Source organism: Pongo pygmaeus, chromosome 7 (genome assembly GCF_028885625.2).
Source record: "Pongo pygmaeus isolate AG05252 chromosome 7, NHGRI_mPonPyg2-v2.0_pri, whole genome shotgun sequence".
NCBI lineage: Eukaryota > Metazoa > Chordata > Mammalia > Primates > Hominidae > Pongo > Pongo pygmaeus.
This window is the reverse complement of record NC_072380.2, coordinates 28497292-28517323: the sequence shown is the minus strand read 5'-3', so window position 1 is coordinate 28517323 and position 20032 is coordinate 28497292. Positions and strand designations below refer to the sequence as shown.

The window sequence follows — 20032 nt, the reverse complement described above, 5'->3', positions numbered from 1 at the left end:
GAAATTGGGTGCTGGCCACAGCTATCATTTCTTAAGTGTTCACTTCCCAGAATGAGTCATAGCAAGTGTGAGTCCCGTGAAAATCTAATTCTTCCTCAATATTATTGCTTTTATACACAGAAAACAATTCAACAGACCCAAGTTAGAGATTGGACAGATAACACTTGACCTTGGGATATGATGATGGCCTGGATCGTGCAGGGGGTAAGACTGAGATTGTCGAGGTGAGATTACTAGAAGGTTTTTAGCAACATGGGGAAAGACGAAGGAGAGAAAGAAAAGAAAGGAATAAAGGGGGAAGGAAGGAAGGAAGGGAGAGAAAGGAAAGGAAGAAAGAAAGACTGATAGAATAATAACTATTCTTGCCAGGCATGGTGGCTCACACCTGTAATCCAGCACTTTGGGAGGCTGAGGCAGGCAGATCACTTGAGGTCAGGAGTTTGAGACCAGCCTGGCCAACATGGTGAAACCCCATCTGTACTAGAAATACAAAAATTAGCCACGCGTGGTGATGGGTGCCTGTAGTCCCAGCTACTTGGGAGGCTGAAGCAGGAAGATTGCTTGGACCAGGGAGGCCAAGGTTGCAGTGAGCCAAGATCATGCCACAGCACTGCAGTCTGGGCAATATAGGAAGACTCCCTCTCAAATAATAATAATAATACTAATACTAATAATAATAATAACAACTATTCTATCAGTTGGTTAAAGCTGAAGGATGGAAAAGGTGAGAGGGTCAGTTTTAAAGAAGCAATTAGAGGACAGAACATGAATTGCAAGGAGCAGGGGCATTTGGAATCACAGAATCTTAGAGAGAGAGTCCCTGACAGATCATTCTCCTTCCTGTTGAACAATTCCAGTGATGGACAGCTGGGTAGGTCACCAAGCAAAAGGTGGTCAGTGGTCCATGGAGAGGAGGGAGGGCTGGTCTTTTCATATCCTTTGCCAGTCATGGGCATTTGAGGGGTCTGGGGATAAAATTATAGAGGCCCTATACGTACTCCTTGGGAACACATCAGGTAAACTGAGACTAGTCTGATATTGTCACCATGAAAAGAAAAAAAAATTAGATATTTTCCCCTGACAGACAAAGGGGACAGGTTATTTGCTGGCTGTGTCAGCTGCTAGGCCTTTGACAAAGTTGAGAGTTGGGAAGTCAGGAGCAGGCTGTATTTCTCTACTTGAGAAAGAAAAGAAAGGAAAGGAGTAGTTAGGAAGTGAGGAGAACAAGGTCGAGGACAGTAGAAGACAGAAGGAGGAAGAGAGAGAAACAGCAGCTATAGGCAGTAGGATTTTGGTGGGAGAAATTTGGAAAGAGGATTTTTGAAAGCTTCTTATGTGTTGTGCAATGAAATTCCTCCTTGACTTCCTCCTATAAGAATGTCAACAAAGACATATTACTTTAAAGGCTTTTTTCAATTGGATTTGTTTTTTCTCCTGGCTGTGTCATCCAGACGTCACAAGTCTGTCTTCAGTATTTCACAACCTTTGCAGCTAACCAAAGGTGCTGTAGCATCTTACCTCCTGTGCCTTTCCCCAATACATACATGAGGTCAGGGTGAAAATGAATACTTCCATTTATCAAATGGTGGGTTAGCACATTGGGAATGGAGTGGGTGGATGCTAAAATACATTATAGGAATGATTTTCCGGTCATTTGGCTGTTAGTATTCATTCGAAGGAGCCTGGCAACTCATTGACTAGTGAAGTGTCTCTTTGGGGTGATTAGTTTGGATCAAGAGATAAGCCACAAAGAAAGAAGGGAAATATCAGAGGAACAACAATCTAGAATGGTCTAGAAGTGGATTGAGATCTAGTTTCTATATAGGACAGATCTTCACTCCTACCTTGGGTGCTGAATTACCAAACACCTAGATGCTACTCATTTCTTGTGCCTTCAGGAATCACTGACAGTTTGTCAGGGGTGATTTGAGAAGCAATCAATTGCAGTATAAGAGGGAGAAGACTGGGATTTGTAAATCAACAGCTTATAAGTGAGAAGATTGTGAGATGGGCCATCTCTAAGACAAGCATTGGAAAATCAGACTGCTCCCAGGTGGATAATATAAAAGGGTAATTGAACAGGATTTTAATAATTCACAAGACTTCTGCTCCAATGTATTATAAGGATTACTAGGGCAAGATGTGGCCTAACGTCAGATGAATTGCAGGTTAGAAGAATAGTTAACTACATATCTTATCAAGGTAAGACTCTGTGTTTTATTGGCAAATATTGTATTGATTCTCTCCAAAAAAAACTAAAGATAAGTCTCATACTTGGCCGGGTGCACTGGCTTATGCCTGTAATCCCAGCACTTTGGGAGGCTGAGGCAGGTGGATCACTTGAGGTCAGGAGTTTGAGACCAGCCTGGCCAACATGGTGAAACCCTGTCTCTACTAAAAATACAAAAAAATTTAGCTGGGCAGGGAGGCATGTGCCTGTAATCCCAGCTACTCAGGAGGCTGAGACAGGAGAATTGCTTGAACCCGGGAGGCAGTGGTTGCAGTGAGCCGAGATTGTGCCATTGCACTCAGCCTGGGAGACAAAGAGAGATTTCATCTCAAAAAAAAAAAAAAAAAAAAGTATCATTCTTCCTCACCTAAATGAATTTAGGTAGGCTTATGAAACAAGGAGAAACTTTTTGCCAGTAAATGATTCAAACTTGGTGTCTTAGTCTGTTTTGTGTTGTAAAGGAATACCACAGACTGGGTGATTTATAATGAACAGAAATTTATTTCCTCACAGTTCTGGAGGTTGGGAAGTCCAAAATCAAGGTGTGGGCATCTTGCAGGGACCTTCTTGCTATGTCACAACATGGTGGAAGGGCAAAGAGAGGGCAAGAGAGAGAGTAAGAGGGGCCGAACTCATCCTTTTATAAGGAACCCACTGTCATAATAAGGGCATTAATCCATTCAGGAGGATGGTGCACTATGACCCAAACATCTTCCATTAGCCCCCACTTCCCTACACTGCTGCACTGGTGATCAAGTGAACTTTGAGGGACACATTCAAAACATAGCACTTAGAAAAATTAAACTGGAAGGAGAATCTAGGTGTCAGACCTTGCTATCTATACTGAAACTCAAGAGGGAATTTCTTTTTTTTCTTTCTTTTTTTTTTTGAGATGGAGTCTTGCTCTGTTGCTCAGGTTGGAGTGCAGTGGCATGATCTCAGCTCACTGCAACCTCAACCTCCCAGGTTCAAGTGATTCTCCTGCCTCAGCCTCCCAAGTAGCTGGGGTTATAGGTCCCTGTCACCACACCTGGCTAATTTTTGTATTTTTTGATAGAGACGGGGTTTCACCATGTTGGCCAGGCTGGTCTCGAACTCCTGACCTCAAGTGATCTGCCCACCTCGGCCTCCCAAAGTGCTGGGATTATAGGGGTGAGCCACTGTGTCTGGCTCAATAGGGAATTTCATGCTGTGTGTGAACCCACTTGTGCTCCCAGTGTCTTACAAACCAGTCTTGTGAAGTTGGGTATACCACTGGGGAGTGATGGAGGCCGATCTCTGATGGATGTAAGAAACTGTGCTGACTGTGAATACAATAAGATATTTGGTACAAACAGCATCCGCTATTCAATTCTGAAGGGCCAGAAGTTGTCATAAAATGATTGGCACCATTTAAAATGCTTTTAGAAACAGACTTTTATATTTGGGGTTTTATCTGATTGGCATATGGGGTTACAGACTTTTGTTTTTTAATCTTTTCATTTTGCTTGTCAAGAGGTTGTTCAGTTGATCAACCCCACATCCTGTGCAATGGTTAGTTAGCACATTGCTGTTGTGGCCCTGTGGAAATAATAATAATAATTATTATATATAATAATTATTATTAGTGTTTCCCAATGCTTCATGGCTTTGCCATTCCACAGTATGCAAGATCACCCTGTGTGCTTTGTCAAGATCTGTGATATTTCTGCGTGATCATTGTCGCAAGATCTGGGCCATTCTTGACCATCTGGGCAGGCTGGGTTGCAGAAGGCACATCTGCCTTGGGCGGCAGTTTGCCGCTGTAGAAGGATAAGGAAGAAGGATGGAATGCTCATGTGGGGCTGGCGACCAGAATGGAATATATTTGAGAGATGATGACGTTTAACAGCTGAACCAAAATGAAACTCTGGTAAGTTCACTAAAGAAAAGGCCACCAGCCCCCTTCTGTGGAGGGCTAGGGGTGATACTGCCAAGGGACAAAAGTGGTCCTTAAGAGCAAAGTCATGTGACAATAAACACACTGCAGAAAAATAACCTGTGTGTGTGTGTATGACAGGGTGTCACTCTGTCACCCAGGCTGGAGTGCAGTGGCTGGTCATGGTTCGCTGCAGCTTTGACTTCCTGGGCTCAAGTGATCCCCCCACCTCAGCTTCCCACCTCAGCCTCCCAAGTAGCTGGGACCACAGGCATATACGACCATGTCCAGCTAATTTTTTTTTTTTTTTTTTTTGAAGCAGATCTCGCTCTGTTGCCCAGGCTGGAGTGTGGTGGTGCAATCTTGGCTCACTGCAGCATCAACCTCCCAGGCCCAAGCAATTCTCCTACCTCAGCCTCCCGAGTAGCTGGGACCACAGGCCTGTGCCACCACACCCGTCTAGGTTTTATTTTTTATTTTACAGAGACAGGGTCCCCTTATGTTACTCAGGCTGGTCCCAAACTCCTGGGCTCAAGTGATCCTCCCACCTTGGCCTCCCAAAGTACTAAGATTACAGACATGAGCCACTGCACCTGACCCAGTAAAATAACTATTATATGTTGATTTGGACCCAAGAAACTAACAGTGTCAGGGGTGAGTATTCCCAATGTGCACTTTCCTGCCAGTTCTTCACTTCTTTTTTTTTTTTTTGAGACACAGTATCACTCTGTTGCCCAGGCTAGAGTGCAGTGGTGTAATCTTGGCTCACTGCAACCTCTGCTTCATGGGTTCAAGTGATTCTCCTGCCTCAGCCTCCCAAGTAGCTGGGATTACAGATGTGTGCCACCATGCTCAGATAATTTTTGCATTTTTAGCAGAGACAGGGTTTCACCATGTTGGCCAGGCTGGTCTCGAACTACTTATCTCAAGTGATCTGCCCACTTGCCTCCCAAATTGCTGGGATTACAGGTGTGAGCCACCACATCCGGCCCAATTCTTTGCTTCTTATTGGCTATTTTACTTCTGCTGTATCTCTCCTCCTTCTCTTTTGGGAGCCCCCAATCAGTTTCTCTGGTACCATTTGTTATCCAAGGGGTCAGATAACTTCAGGCTTCTCCTCGGGGTCATCTTGTAAGTCTAAGGTTCTCGGTGCTCTGCCGTATTGTTTAATATTATTATTATTGTTGTTATTATTACTATTATTTTTTTTTCGAGATGGAGTTTCAGTCTTGTTGCCCAGGCTGGAGTGCAATGGTGCGATCTCAGCTCACTGCAACCTCCATCTTCCAGGTTCAAGCGATTCTCCTGCCTCAGCCTCCCTCGTAGCTGGGGTTACAGGTGTGTGCCACCACGCCCAGCTAAGTTTTTGTATTTTTAGTAGAGACGGGGTTTCACCATATTGGCCAGGCAGGTCTCGAATTCCTGATCTCAGGTGATTCACCCGCCTCAGCATCCCAAAGTGCTGGGATTACAGGTGTGAACCACCGTGCCTGGCCATTTAATGTTATTTATTTCTTTCACAGCTCTGTTATCTCCCTTGTGAGTGGGAAAAACTGGCCACTGAATTTAGCCTCTGTTAAGAACCTTCTATGAGAAGAGTATTCCTGCAGAGGCTGTAGTGTGGCACCTTAAGGGAGAGGGTCTCCCAGTGAGATTGGGGACTACTCAAATTCTGTCTGTTGAGTTGAGCTGAATTGGTGTTTTCACCACGTGGTATGTTCCTGGACCTGGTCTGCTTCAGAGGGAGAGCCATGTCTAGATTTTTTTTTTCTTTTTTCTTTTTGAGATGGAATCTCGCTTTATTGCCCAGGCTAGAGTGCAGTGTCACAATCTCAGCTTACTGCAGCCTCTGCCTCCTGGGTTCAAGCCATTCTCCTGCCTCAATCTGCTGAGTAGATGGGACTACAGGCATGCGCCATCACGTCTGGCTAATTTTTATATTTTTAGTAGAGACAGGGTTTTGCCAGGTTGGCCAGGATGGTCTCAAAGTCCTGACCTCAAGTGATCTGCCCGCCTCAACCTCCCAAAGTGATGGGATTTCAGGCATGAGCCACCATGGCTGGCCATGTCTAGATATTCTTTTAACCTGTGCATAAATCTTTTCCTTGGCTTCCCACTCCTCCCGTGTTAGTTACGAGCTCCTCCCTGGGGGCACAAGGTAGGATGAAGCCTCAGCTGATTCACCCCCAAAATGGTTCTGTTCTGGATTTTATCATCATGGCCTTAGCAGTGAGATAAACATAATTTTAATCCCCACTTTTAATGCACTCACTAGAAAGCAGACAGGGTTGTTCCAGAATGGATTTCCTGTGTCATAGAAACCACAGAAGCATAAAAGGGAAAAACCAGATGTGTACACTGAGCCTGCCCAGGCTTACACATTCCTTCATACCAAGAGTCATAGGGCCTTATGTTCCCTGTTCCCAAAGCCAGCTCATTTTCCCCCTTTTTGAATATGGAAATTTGCTCAAATTCACTGAGTTTCAGAGATAAGAGGAAGGAGACACAGATCTGGGTATTTATATGTTGGGGTGTACCCGTGGCCATCTTTACACATATGGGGGCTTGGTGTGAAAATGTCACTGTGCAGTTCAAAGCAAGAAACTTCAGGGATACCCTTAACCTTTGAACACCTATTTGCAACCTATCCATCCTTTCTCTTCAATGGAATGCAAAGCCCACTTCTTCCAGAAAAGCCTTACAGATTGAGTAGATTAGAGAGAAGATGCCATTGGCCCCAGGGCACACTTGCCCCACCACTTTCTCTTAAAATTCCTGACTCTTGTGCTTCTTAGAGTGAAAATACTTCCAGTGGGTGCTGGGCCTGTTTTTGTCCACTAAGATACATTGTAATTTCCTCAATCAAAAGAAAAGCACAAAGTATGCCACAGACGCAACATTAATAGTATTATTCTTTTCATTTGAAACTCACAGCGTGGTTTGAGATTGTGGTATGAAAGCTTTGTTTAGAACTGTGGCTCACAAGCCAGGTGTGGTGAGACAGTAATCTCAGCACTTTGCGGGGGCTGAGGCAGGTGGATCACTTGAGGCCAGGAGTTCGAGACCAGCCTGGCCAACATGGCAAAAACACATCTCTACTAAAAATATAAAAATTATCCAGGCATGGCTGGGCGCAGTGGCTCAAGCCTGTAATCCCAGCACTTTGGGAGGCCGAGGCGGGCAGTTCACGAGGTCAGAAGATCGAGCCCATCCTGGCTAACATGGTGAAACCCCATCTCTACTAAAAATACAAAAAATTAGCCGGGCGTGGTGGCTGGCGCCTGTGGTCCCAGCTGCTTGGGAGGCTGAGGCAGGAGAATGGCGTGAACCCGGGAGATGGAACTTGCAGTGAGCCAAGACCGCGCCACTGCACTCCAGCCTGGGTGACAGAGCAAGACTACGTCTCAAAAAAAAAAAAAAAAGAAAGAAAATCAGCCAGGCATTTGGGTTGCATGCCTGTAATCCCAGCTACTTGGGAGGCTGAGGCAGGAGAATCACTTGAATGGGGGAGGTAGAGGCTGCAGTGAGCTAAGATCATGTCACTGCACTCCAGCCTGCAGTGAGACTCTGCAGTTTAGACACAGCGAGACTGTCTCAAAAAAGAACTGTGGATCACAGAGGTAGTGTGGTCCCTAGTCTAAGTGAATGAGAAGCATAGCGGCAAAGAATTTAGTATCTGGCATCCTGATGGGCAACTTCTTGGAAGTTTAACCAGACCCTTGATTCATGATTATTTATTGAGTGTCTAGTATATGCCAGACACTATTCTAGAAGCTGTGGATATAGCAGTAAGTAAAAGCAAAGTCTCTACTCTCATTGAATTTGTAGTTGAGTGGATGAGACAGACTATCAGGCAGTGATGAGTACAAAGAAGAGAAAAAAGGCCAGGCAAAGGGGCAGTTCAGTGGTGGTATTATAGTTATGTATCTTACAATGAGTGCATTGGAGCAGGACCTGAATCAAATGATGGAACAAGTTTCATGGGTATCTGGAGGAAGATCATTCCAGCTCAAGGAACAGCCTTGGAAAGACTGAGTTAGGAGTGGGGCTGAGGAAGAGTAAGGGGGCCAGTGTGGCTGGAACTTCAGGAGCCAGGGAAGAGCGATGGGGTGGTGGGACTGGAGAGCTGAGTGGGACAAAGATCATGTAGGGTCTTGCAGTGAGTGAGATGGGAAGCTGTTGGAGTTTTGAGCAGAAGAGTGATATGATCTGACTTAGGTTTTTTGTTTTTTGTCTTTTTTTTTGAGACAGAGTCTCACTCTGTCACCCAGGCTGGAGTGCAGGAGTGCAGTGCACGATCTTGGCTCACTGAAACTTCTGCCTCCCGGTTTCAAGCAATTCTCCTGCCTCAGCCTCCTGAGTAGCTGGGATTACAGGCATGCACCACCACGCCCAGCTAATTTTTGTATTTTTAGTAGAGATGGGGTTTCACCTTGTTGGCCCGGCTGGTCCCGAACTCCTGGCCTCAAGTGATTGGCCCGCCTTGGCCTCCCAAAATGTTGGGATTACAGGCATGAGCCACTGTGCCCAGCCTGACTTAGGTTTCAAAAGAATCTTTGTGGCTGCTGGGATGTTGAATAGACTTTTAGAAAGGCAATAGAGAAAGCAGGGAGACCAGGGGGAGCCCATTGTGGAAGGCCAGGCTAGAGAGATGGTGGCTGGACCAGGGAAGTTGTGCTGGAAATGCTGGAACATTAATTAATTCTGGATGTATTTCACTAGAACCAATAGGATTTTCTGATGGATTAGATATGGAGTATGAGAAAATAAAATAATAATAATAAAAAAAAGAGTTAAGGATAATTCCAAGTTTTTGTTTGTTTGTTTCCTGAGCAACTAGAAGAAGGGAACTGCAATTTACTGAAATGGGAAGGAGCAGATTTTAAAGGGAAATCAGAAGTCTGGTTTTGGACATGGTACATTTGAGATCTAATTAGACATCCAAGTGGAGATGCTAAGTAGGTAACTGGTTTTAAGAGTCTGGAGCTCAGGAAACCAAGTTAGGTATAAATCAAGCCTCTGGTGGAGCCTGAAGCCTCAGTTCATTCTGTTGGCCTCATCTGCTCTAAATATATGGGCAAGAGGTCTTCAGTATCCCAGGAATCTACTGAGCATCTGAGGCATGCTTTGAAGCAGGGATCACCTGCACCATGGAATAACTCTAATCTGTCCCCCATATGCAACTGGCTATTCATTTATTAACAAATGCTTATTAAGTACCTACTACAGGCCAGGTGTGGTGGCTCATGACTGTAATCCCAACACTTTGGGAGGCCGAGGTGGGAGGAACACTTGAGCCCAGGAGTTCAAGACCTGGGCAACATAGTGATACTGTCTCTACAAAAATTTTTGTAAAACATTAGCTGGGTGTGCTGGCATGTGCCTGTAGTCCCAGCTACCCAGAGGCTGAGGCAGGAGGATTGGTTGAGCCCATAATTTGGAGGCTGCAATGAGCTATGATGGTGACAGAGTGAAGCCCTGTTTCACACTCAAAGAAAAGTGCCTACTACATGCCAGCCACCGTACTAGGTATTGGGTATACAATGGAAAACAGGACATACTCCCTGTACTCACAAAATATTTAGTCTTTTGAGGTGTTGGGACAAGAAAATGGAGATTTCAGTGCAATGAGTCACAGTGCTTTGGACACATGGGAGGGGCACCTAGTTCCAGTCTTGGAGGCCCATGAAAGCATTTCAGAGAAAATGCTATCTAGGTTGACCCCTGAAGGATAAGCAGAGATAGCCAAGTAAAGAGGTCAGAGGGTAGGGTAGAGAGTGTTCTAGGTAGAGAAAACAGCATGTAACAAGCAGAGAAAGTCTGTTCAGGCAAAAAACAGAAGATCAGTTGGGCGTCTGGAGTGCCATGTGAGGGATAGAGGCAGAGGGGCAGGTAGAGGCTGGAGATGTCACTGGAAGGCACACCATGAAGGACCTTAATGCGCAATGTTGGGACTTTATTATCAAAGCCATTGAAAGCTTTTGAGGAGTTTTAAGCAGAGGCAAGAGGTTGAGGAAATAGAGTGGATTGTGGGGAGGCAAGCCTGGAAGCAGTTGCATCCGGGAGTTGGGAGGGTGGCAATCTCAGACTCTTACTGCTCTAAAATAGCACCTATAAATGAGTCCATAGCATATGAAGCAGGGAAGGGAGGTCGGACCTGGGTCTGCTGTGCTTAATCTCAGCTAATGGGAGACACTCTCCAAAGAGCTAATTACTTAATGGAAATGAGGCAGAATATAACTACTTTTTTTTTTTTTTTTTTTTTTTTTTAAGAGACAGGGTCAGCTGGACGCAGTGGCTTATGCCTGTAATCCCAGCACTTTGGGAGGCTGAGGTGGGTGGATCACCTGAAGTCAAGAGTTCAAGACCAGCCTGGCCAACATGGTGAAACTCTCTCTACTAAAAATACAAAAAGAAACGAGGCATGGTGGCACGTGCCTGTAATCCCAGCTACTCAGGAGCCTGAAGCAAGAGAATGGCTTGAATCCAGGAGGCAGAGTTTGCAGTGAGCCGAGATTGAGTCATTGCACTCTAGCCTGGGTAACAAGAACAAGAATCTATCTCAAAAAAAAAAAAAAAAAAAAAAAAGAGAGAGAGAGAGACAAAGAGAGACAGGGTCGCATTCTGTCACCCAGGCTGGAGTGCAGTGGTTTCAGTCATAGCCCACTGCAGCCTGCAACTTCTGGGCTCAAATGATCCTTCCACCTCAGCCTCCACGTAGCTGGGACTAGAGGCATATGCCACCATGCCTAGCTAATTTGTAAAATTTTTTTTGTAGAGACAGGGTTTCCCTATGTTTCCCAGGCTGGTCTTGAACTCCTGGCCTCAAGTGATCCTACTGCCTCAACCTCCCACAGTGCTGGGATTATGGACATGAGCCAATATACCCAGCCTGCCTACATTTTAATAGGGGGGCCAGGGTGTGGGAGAAAGCAAGGTGAAGGGCAGTTCTGAGATGGGACAGTCCCCCAGGAAGGGCAAGCTTTAGTCATTTATAGGGGAAGGGGGAAGAGGGAATGAGACTGGAAACCAAAAAGTGATTGTCTTTGTAAGTACATCTTGCTTTGTGTAATGTGAGTGTTGTGCAGTGTGTATTCAGGTCAGGGCCTGGATTCTGTGTGAAGGTGCTGAGCGCTGGGTGTGTGTGTGTTGGGAATGGATGTTTGTATTGGGATGATTTCTCTGCATCTGTGTTAATGTGCAAAACTCTGGAATGCATACTGTGCAAGTACCTACCTGCAGTAAAGAGATATGCATCCAATTTATGCAGAGAGAGAGCATATGTCCTTTGAAGGCCTGTGTTTGCAAGACACAGTCTCAAACATAACAAGTTCTCAAACAGAACAATTCTGTTGAAATGTAGAGACTATTTTGGCTCACTTTGCACGTAAGACGCACTCATGTATTTGTCAAACGAATGAGTGTTTTGGTTTTATTAAAGTGCAATCATTTAAAGAAATATATAGTTTTGGTTAAAAGCTTAAACTAATGTTTTAGGAAGAATAAATTGGCTGGGCACAGCGGCTCAGGTCTATAATCCCAGCACTTTGGGAGGCTGAGGCCAGAGGATTGCTTGAACCCAGGAGTTAGAAACCAGCCTGGGCAACATAGTGAGACCCTGTCTCTCAAAAAATAAAAAAGTTAGCTGGGCATGGTGGTGCACGCTCATAGTCCCACCTACTTAGGAGGCTGAGGTGGGAGGATCGTTTAAGCCCAGGACATTAAGGCTGTAGTGATCTGTAATCCGCCACCGCACTCCAGCCTCAGTGACAGAGTGAGGCCCTGTCTCAAAAACAAACAAAAACTAAAGAATAAATTCACAACCAGACACCAACATCCATTGATGAATCCTAGCACTTTAAATCCTCTTATGGAGTTTACATACTAGTCCTACCTCATGTAAGAAACATTCACTGTTTCATTTCACTCAATAAACATTTCCTGAACACCTTAGTCTCAAAGGCAAGCCCTAGGCTGTTGCTGCCGGACTCATTTCCCTTTCCTCTGAACCACTTTACTCTGGGTGTTGCAATTAGAGCTTAATTATATGTTATCTTGTATTGTTCCCTAATTGTTGCATGTGCATTAATCCACTTCCTCAGAGGCTGTATAGTCCTTGGGGGCAGGGACTATATTATAAACCTCAGGATAGGTGAGGAATTTAGCAGAGAGGTAAATATATAGAAGTAAGTAAACACCCACTGTTTGAAGAAAAATGGAAACAAGAAGATAAAACTATTCATGAACTGTAGTAACATGTAACATACAAAAATAACTTAAAAATAAGAGAGGATACATTGTTAACTAACAAAACTATTCCTTTTTTTTTTGGAGAGAAGAGGTCTTGCTGTTGCCCAGGCTGGTCTTGAACTCCTGGCCTCCAATGAACCTCCCACATCGGCCTCCCAAAGTGATAGGATTACAGGCATGAGCCACCTTGCATGGCCTAAATATTCCTTGAATAATTAAATATAAAATTTCAGTCTGCATTTTCATATTAATGTAATTGAGGTGATCCCCACAACGTTTTGTTCTTCTTCTTAGTGCAAACCAGAAATGTTTCCTTAAGGGTGAGAGTTAAAGGGTAGAACCAGTCTGCTGAATTACTGGGTAGCAGGATTATTCTATAGCGGGACTTCTCAATGGCAATACCAGCATTTTTTTGGACTATGCAATTCTTTGGGGGGCTGTCCTGTGCACAGTAGGATGTTTAGCAGCCTCCTTGGCCTTTACCCATCAGATGCCAGTAGCACCCCTCTCCCAATTGTGACAATCAAAAACGTCTCCAGACATTGCTTCTTATCACCTCCAGCTGAGAATCAGTGTCCTATAGAAATTTTGGTTCTAGTTAGATAATGTTCTTATTTCACAAATGGTGGGAGATGGAGGAAGGGAAATAATACTTATTTGCTATGAGCTAGACACACTTATCTATGTTATTCCATCTTGCAGATGAAGAAGCTGGGGTACAGAGAGTGGAAGAACCTGCTGGAGATCATAAAGTGAATGTAGCTCAGTCAGGACTGCAAGCCGGTTTGTCTGACTGCAAAGACTTTAGCCCTTTTCCCGGACACTCCCACTGACTCTTTGCCAGAAAAACAGCACACCTTAAACCCAAGGTGAACTGCAAATTCAAACATTATGTCCAACACAGATTTTAAAACTTTTTTTGGGGAGAAGAATTACTACATTTGGAGTCATTAAAATTCGCTTGAATATAAATATTCATGCCCACACATATATAGACACGGGGCCCCCTCACTACCGTTGTGGCGCTGGTCTTATCTCTGAAAAACACAGAACACCACAATGGAACAACTTCAATTCTCCTTGTTACAAATTATCCAAAAGTCAGAGCCTAACGGTGCCAAAAGCAACCGGTCTTGTTTATGTAAGGCTTGAAGGCTAATAGTTAACTTTCTCCCATTTAATTCCAGCAACAGTAAATAACGCCTCACTTTACACCGACAGAGGAGTGAGATGTCATGAAATGGGGAAGAAAACATTGAGTCCAAAGGAAAATGGGAAGGCGCTTTCCAGCCTCCTCCCACTGGCGCGGGCATGGGCGCTTGGAGCGGCCGGGGCTGCGCCGCCTGGGTCCCCCCGGCCCCAGCCGAGCTCCCGTCCGCGGCGCCCCAGCTGTCTGGCTCCCTTCCCGCCCTGGGTCGAGCCCGGCCCCTCTCGGAGGAGCCTGTCTCAGAGCCAGGCCTCGAAAAACAACAGCGAGAGAAACTTTGGCTCGGTGCGAAAAGCCAAGCCTCAAGTTTGGCTCCGGGCTGCAGCTGCCGGTTCCGATCGAGGGGCGGGGCGGGGTGTGTGTGTGTGGGGGGGGGTCACCACTCGGTCAGGTTCAAGTGCGCATGTGCGCGAGGAGTCGCTCGGGCACTTATTGAGCGCCGACTGTCTACGGGCGGCCGGGGGTGTGTAGCCCAGGCGCGCTGGGGGTGTGCTGGGCGGGTGCGGGGGCGCGGAGGCGCGGGGGGCGGGCGGGGGTGTGTCCGGAGTGTCGCCGCTGGGCGCCGGCTGGCAGGGGCTGGCGTGTTGCTCCGCTCCCTTCCCGGGCGGGAATCCGGGCCGGGTTGTGGCCGCGGCCGCGTACGTGAGCGCAGTGTCCCGGGGAGGAGGGCAGGCCGGCCAGGTGGGCGCCAACCGAGCCTCGGCGGGCGGCCGGAGTGGAGCCGGGCCGCGGGCCGCGGCCGCTGCAGCCCGGAGCTGAACTAGCCGTCCGAGCCGAGCCGTCCGAGCCGGGGAAGCCGGGCGCGTGCTGCCGCTCGTGGCGGGCCGAGGTGAGCTGCGCGGGGACCTAGCGGCGCGGCAGCCGGGGACGGGGGCGGCCGCGAACTTCCCACGCCCCGCGCGCCCGCGGCTGTCGGGCCGGCGGCCTGGGGGGTCCGGGGGTCTGGGAGGCCGGGGCCGCGGCGGGCGGGGCGCGGGGCGCTGAGGCAGGGCCGGGGTGGCGGGCGGGGGTGGCTGCCGCTCCCGCGCGTCGCCTTGTTTACCTCGCCCGCCGCCGGCGCCCCCCCCTCGGAGCCCCCTCCCGACTTCGGGCGGTCGGGACTCGCCCCTCGGAGGGACAAGGACCGGCCCGCCTGCCCCTCCCCGGCCCTTTCCGGCGGGGCCGCCCGCCCGGCGCTCCCGCGCCCGGCCCTCCCGCGCCCCGCGCGTTCCTGCCGGTTCCTGCCCACTCCGGCCGGCGCGCGAGGCCAGGCTGCGGGACGGGCGGGACAGGGGGACACACCCTCCGCCCGCGAGCGACCCGTGTCCCTCCCGCCCTGGCGGCCACCGCCCCCTCTGCCCGCACGCTCTCGCCCGGTCTCGCCTCCGCCTGCGCCCCTGGCCCTCCCCGGCGGTGGCACCGTGGGCTCACGCGGGTGCCCGGGAGGGGGGGGGCGGGGCTGCACAGAGAGTTTGTCTTGTGCAAACAATTTCCAAGGCAGCGTTTTCTTCCCTGCCTGGGAGTGCAGGGCTCAGCGCCTTCACTTTGGAACTGACTCAGAGACCTAAAGAAGCCCACCTGGCCAGCGGGAAGGGGGGCCGCCGCCGCCTCCCGGTTTTGGGCAGCCCTGGCCAGTTCCCGGTGGCCTTGGAGGACTTCCACCGGGCAGGCGTTCCCATGATGCCAGGCTACCAGGCGCGGGGGATTCCTGCAGGCCGGCGCTGCTTGCCTTAGAACCGCCTTTCTAGAAAGGTACACCTGGGGGTTTTGCTTCAAAGTGAGTGATTCACAGGTATCTAAGGCCTTCTTGACACCCTCCCTAGGCGTTGTGTAAACAGAAGCGCCTGGTCGCAAATACCTCGAAACACAGGGAAACACAGCCATTAAGTTCAACTCCACAGGTCCTTTTGGGGAGCTGCTGTGCTCTCAGCACGGTGCCAGGCCCTCTGGGAGGTGGGGGAGGCACCGAAGAGACCCCAGGCTTCAGGAAGCCTAGGACTAGGTGGAAGTGATTTAGGAGTTTACGTTCAAGTTAATGTGCAGTGGCTGCCTGAGTTAGTGGAGATGCTGGAGAGGGAGTATATCAGATAAAGGAAAGAGGAGATAGGGGAAGGGACTTGGAGTACTAAGTTTTGAAGTAAATTATGCCTGTGGAGAGTAACTCACCCGTAGGGCCCAAAGACAAGAGGAGAAGAAAGTAACAGGTGGGATAATTTGCAAAGCGGAGCAGAGGAGCAGAGGCTCATACCTGTCTCGGGGAGAGAGGAGACAGAAGGTGTAAGAGATGATTCCCTCCCTCCAGGGCTTCTACCCTCATAGAGGGGACAGAAGGATGTGAGCATGTGAAATCAGACGCCAAGAGAGGGAATGGTAACTGTCAAAGTGCGAGGTGCAGAAATAGTTCTGTTGGAGTCAGAGAAGGGAGTTGTGGGCAGGGATCAGTCACTAGGACTGGAGGCTGACGCTCTTGAGATAGGCTGTGAGGTGGGAATGAACATGGCTTTCCAGAGAGACAAGGAGATGTCCTTAGCCAGACCAGGGAATGTATCCTGAACAGTAGGAGACAGAGGTGGAGAGGAGCAATGGTTGAGATTGTGAAAGTCTTAGCCCTTTTGGTGATTGCATGCCACCTTGTGTGTCCTAAGGACACACATTCAAGGTTTTCGAGTGAGGGAATGGTGTAATGAACAACTGTAATGGAAGAGTTTTGGAAAGTCGTGTTAGGGGGACACATCAGTGAGCAGGCTGTTGCAGTTGTAGGGTGGCCAGAGTTTGCACTGGGATCACTGGAAGTGAAAAAGGTGGGTTTGAGAAACATTACTGTTGAAATAATCTGTTTATAGGGCAGGGTGAAGGGATGAGATGAATGGAAATTAATTCTTGGTGGAAATTGATTCAATGCCAGGGCCTTGGAGCTGCTGTAGTTGGTAACTTGAGAAATCGGAAATGTGTATTTTGGAGAGAAGGAATTGACTACTCAGGCTATAGAGAAGTTTCTTGTGGCTGCTAAGATATCCAGATGTTAGTGTCCTGCAAGCAGCTATGACTCTGAGATGGGGGGAGCCCAGAGGGGGGACAGTGTTGCAGAGGCTGCAGATGCCGGGAGAGGGAAGGGGCTCGGAGAAGTGGGGAGGCTGCTGGTAATAGGGGGGCAGCGGAGAATGCCTCTGAGTGGTACTCAAGGCCTGAACCGAGGGGCTTCTGTTTCTCTCTGCTGCACTGCCATTCACATGACATTGCTTGGTTCTGAACCTGAAGTTGGAAAAGCAACTGTGGGCAATTGGGCACTGAGGAGGATGGGGCTGTTGATTCTTCTAATCTCGAGGGTGGATTGGAGGTTAGAATGGTGTAGAATGGGATTTGCTAAAGACAGTAAATTGCTGGGCTTTGAAACATTTTGAACTTTTCTGGGGTGGAGGGTTGGGGAGTAGGAGTGAGAGAGTGGGGCAGGAGGACGTTAGCCCTAGGGATATTGTGATTCCCAGGGCTGTTCCAACCAGAGCCTGGCACCCTGCAAGTAGAGGGGAGCTGATGCCTTTTTTCTTGAGCTCTGTTCATGTTGCAAGGGTGACACAGGGTGATTTGCTGAACAAATTCCCCAAGCCTCAACTTGCAACATCTGAATTTAAATGATGATTGCAAAAAGTTGTGGAATGAGCTGAGAATGTAATTACTGTTACTTAGCCTCCTTGTTTCTCTGAAATGCAAGATCAGTGAACTAGTAGAAGAGGGCTTGGGAATCAGATATTTTTCTTTATAGCGTGTGTCTGACTGTCCAAAGAATAATTGCATGAAGCAGTGGTCAAGCTCATTTACTCATTGCAAAGCAGTGTCTGTATTGTTTTGACTGTGACTTACATTAAGAAGTGAAATTTACATCGTGGCCTAGTACATACAATCATGTATATAAAAATCTAATGTAAGTTCATAAAGTACCTACCTCCCTTTGCTTGGTGTCATCTCTGACATTTCTGTTTTCTAGTCTATTATTTTTCATTTAAAAACCTCTTGTCTCCCACTAAGTTGATCTAATCGTTCTCTAATGGATCATAACCCACAGTTTGAAAAATACAGAGAGTTTTCGCATTCAGTGAGTATTTATTAAGCTGTTTGAAGAGCTACTGTAGTACTGAAGGTGGAAGAAAGCATGAGGAAGGGTGGAAGATTTACAGTCTCTTTGGAAAGATGAGAGACACCTTGATTAAGGAGCAAGCCAAGATAATTAAATGCCAACATGAAGAATAACTACCTGTGGGGTTCAGAGGACGGGGGCATGTTCTGTGCTGGTGTGGCTTGGAAAAACGTTTGGGGACAAGAAAGGAAGTCTGGGATGAACTGTTTTTTGGTGTCTCAGGGTGCTGCGGATGTGGGGAGGTATAGAGTGGGCAAAGCCTTGGAGTTAGGAATGTGTAAAGTCTATGATTGTGTGAGAGAGAAGAACAGAGGGTTCTTGTTAGAGATTAGGGAGAAATCAAGTTGTTAAAGTGGGCTGGGGTCACATATAGGGCAAAGGTTGTAAACCGGTGGCCAGGGAGTGTTTTAAACATATGGCTGTGTTCTAGTTTGGACTACATAAAGGTGTTTAAAAATTGGGGAAAAAATCCAGAAAAATCTCTGGATTTGCAGCTCTTTTAAAGAGTCAGATCTGGTGTTCATCTCAAGCTGAGAAGGCTGTCCCCTATGGACAGGAGACAGGCTCGTGGTCCCCGGGCTTCCTTTTGCCTCAGTCCAGTCACTTCCCATTCTTCACTTAGTCCTGTAGGCGTTTTGCTTTGCGACCTCAGTTTTCTTTTTTTTTTTCTTTATCTTTTAAAACTTTATTATTTTACTTCTCACATTACATTTATTATTATTATTATTATTATTATACTTTAAGTTTTAGGGTACATGTGCACAATGTGCAGGTTAGTTACATATGTATACATGTGCCATGCTGCTGCGCTGCACCCACCAACTCATCATCTAGCATTAGGTATATCTCCCAATGCTATCCCTCCCCTCAGTTTTCAAGAGACTCGAATGCTGGGCCAGGAAATTTGGGATTGCTGTCATGGGCTCTGGGTGGCCACTGAGGATTCCGGGTAGGAGTGTGGCATTATGGAATCTGAGATATTTCTGTGCACCGGATTTGTTTTAGGCAAGTCAGTAGCACTTTTTGAGGAGCTGCTGGCTGGGACTTTGAAATATTTTTATGATGATGGGAATGGAATTATAGAGGGCTTTGACCTGTGTTCTCCGTAGTAAGGCAAGTTTCAAGTGACCCCAAGATTTCTCCAGCCTTTCCATTTTCCACTTCTGGCTGGCAGGGATCTCTGAGAGTGATGTCGAGGTCATACTTTGGTGAGTTGTGAGTCACAGCCATCAAGTGCCATATGACGTACAATTCTCAGGAGCTTGGTATTGATCCAAATGGCTCCCAGCAGATGAGGCTGATTTGGGGTCCAGCTGAAGTGACTAAGTTCAGGACTCTGTGATCTAGAATAGTCTGATTTACCACCCAAGACTAAGAGCTCATCCCACATGAGCCACTGGTGAGAGAGACTGACCAATAGTACCCTGATGTTTACAGGTGGGACTAAAATCAATTATTTAAAAATACTGATCCAGCTGTAGTGGCTCACGCCTGTAATCCCAGCACTTTGGGAGCCTGAGGCAGGAGGATTGCTTGGGCCCTGGAGTTTGAGACCAGCCTGGGCAACATGGTTGAGACCCTGTCTTTACAAAAGATAAAAAATCTAGCTGGGGCCGGGCACGGTGGCTCACGCCTGTTATCCCAGCACTTTGGGAGGCCGAGGTGGGCGGATCACGAGGTCAGGAGATCGAGACCATCCTGGCTAACACAATGAAACCCCGTCTCTACTAAAAATACAAAAAATTAGCCGGGCGTGGTGATGGGCGCCTGTAGTCCAAGCTGCTCGGGAGGCTGAGGCAGGAGAATGGCATGATCCCGGGAGGCAGAGCTTGCAGTGAGCCGAGATTGTGCCACTGCACTCCAGCCTGGGCGACAGAGCGAGATTCCGTCAACACACACACACACACACACACACACACACACACACACACACACACACACACACGGTGTGATGGTGCATGCCTGTACTCCCAGCTACTCAGGAGGCTGAGGTGGGAGGCTTGTTTGAGCCCTGCAGAAGGTGGAGGCTGCAGTGAGCTGAGATCGTGTCATTGCACTCCAGCCTGGGCAACAGAATGAGACCCTGTCTCAAAGAAAAAGTATACTGCTTTTGAAACATTAACAAAATGAAACTGAAGTGCATTTTAACAATGTGTGGCCATCAGATGCAAGGATAACCAGAAGCCAGCTGAATCTTATCAAATTAAATCTATTTCCTGTCTAATATGGTGGCTTGTTTACTAGGCCAGAGAATAGTGCAGCAACTATGGTACATTTTGGCTTCAGTAAAGTATTTAACAGTTTTTTGAGGTATGATGGTCCTTATTAAATCATAAG

At 47.6% G+C, this 20032-nt stretch overlaps 1 protein-coding gene across 14 annotated transcripts in view; it reads left to right on the top strand.

The window, feature by feature from the left end:
* Nucleotides 1-13629: 13629 nt before the first annotated feature.
* The window catches only part of ZNF395 (zinc finger protein 395), a 41654-nt gene continuing 35251 nt past the window's right edge, over nucleotides 13630-20032 (top strand). For 4 of the 14 annotated variants that reach the window (XM_063668591.1, XM_063668590.1, XM_063668592.1 and 1 more), the window contains exon 1: nucleotides 14110-14413. The gene's annotated coding sequence lies outside the window, so the exon portion shown is untranslated. Of the gene's footprint in view, nucleotides 13870-13948; nucleotides 14048-14109; nucleotides 14414-15091; nucleotides 15316-20032 lie in introns of those variants that run through there. The other 10 variants (XM_054498318.2, XM_054498319.2, XM_063668599.1 and 7 more) reach the window with 7 other exon arrangements.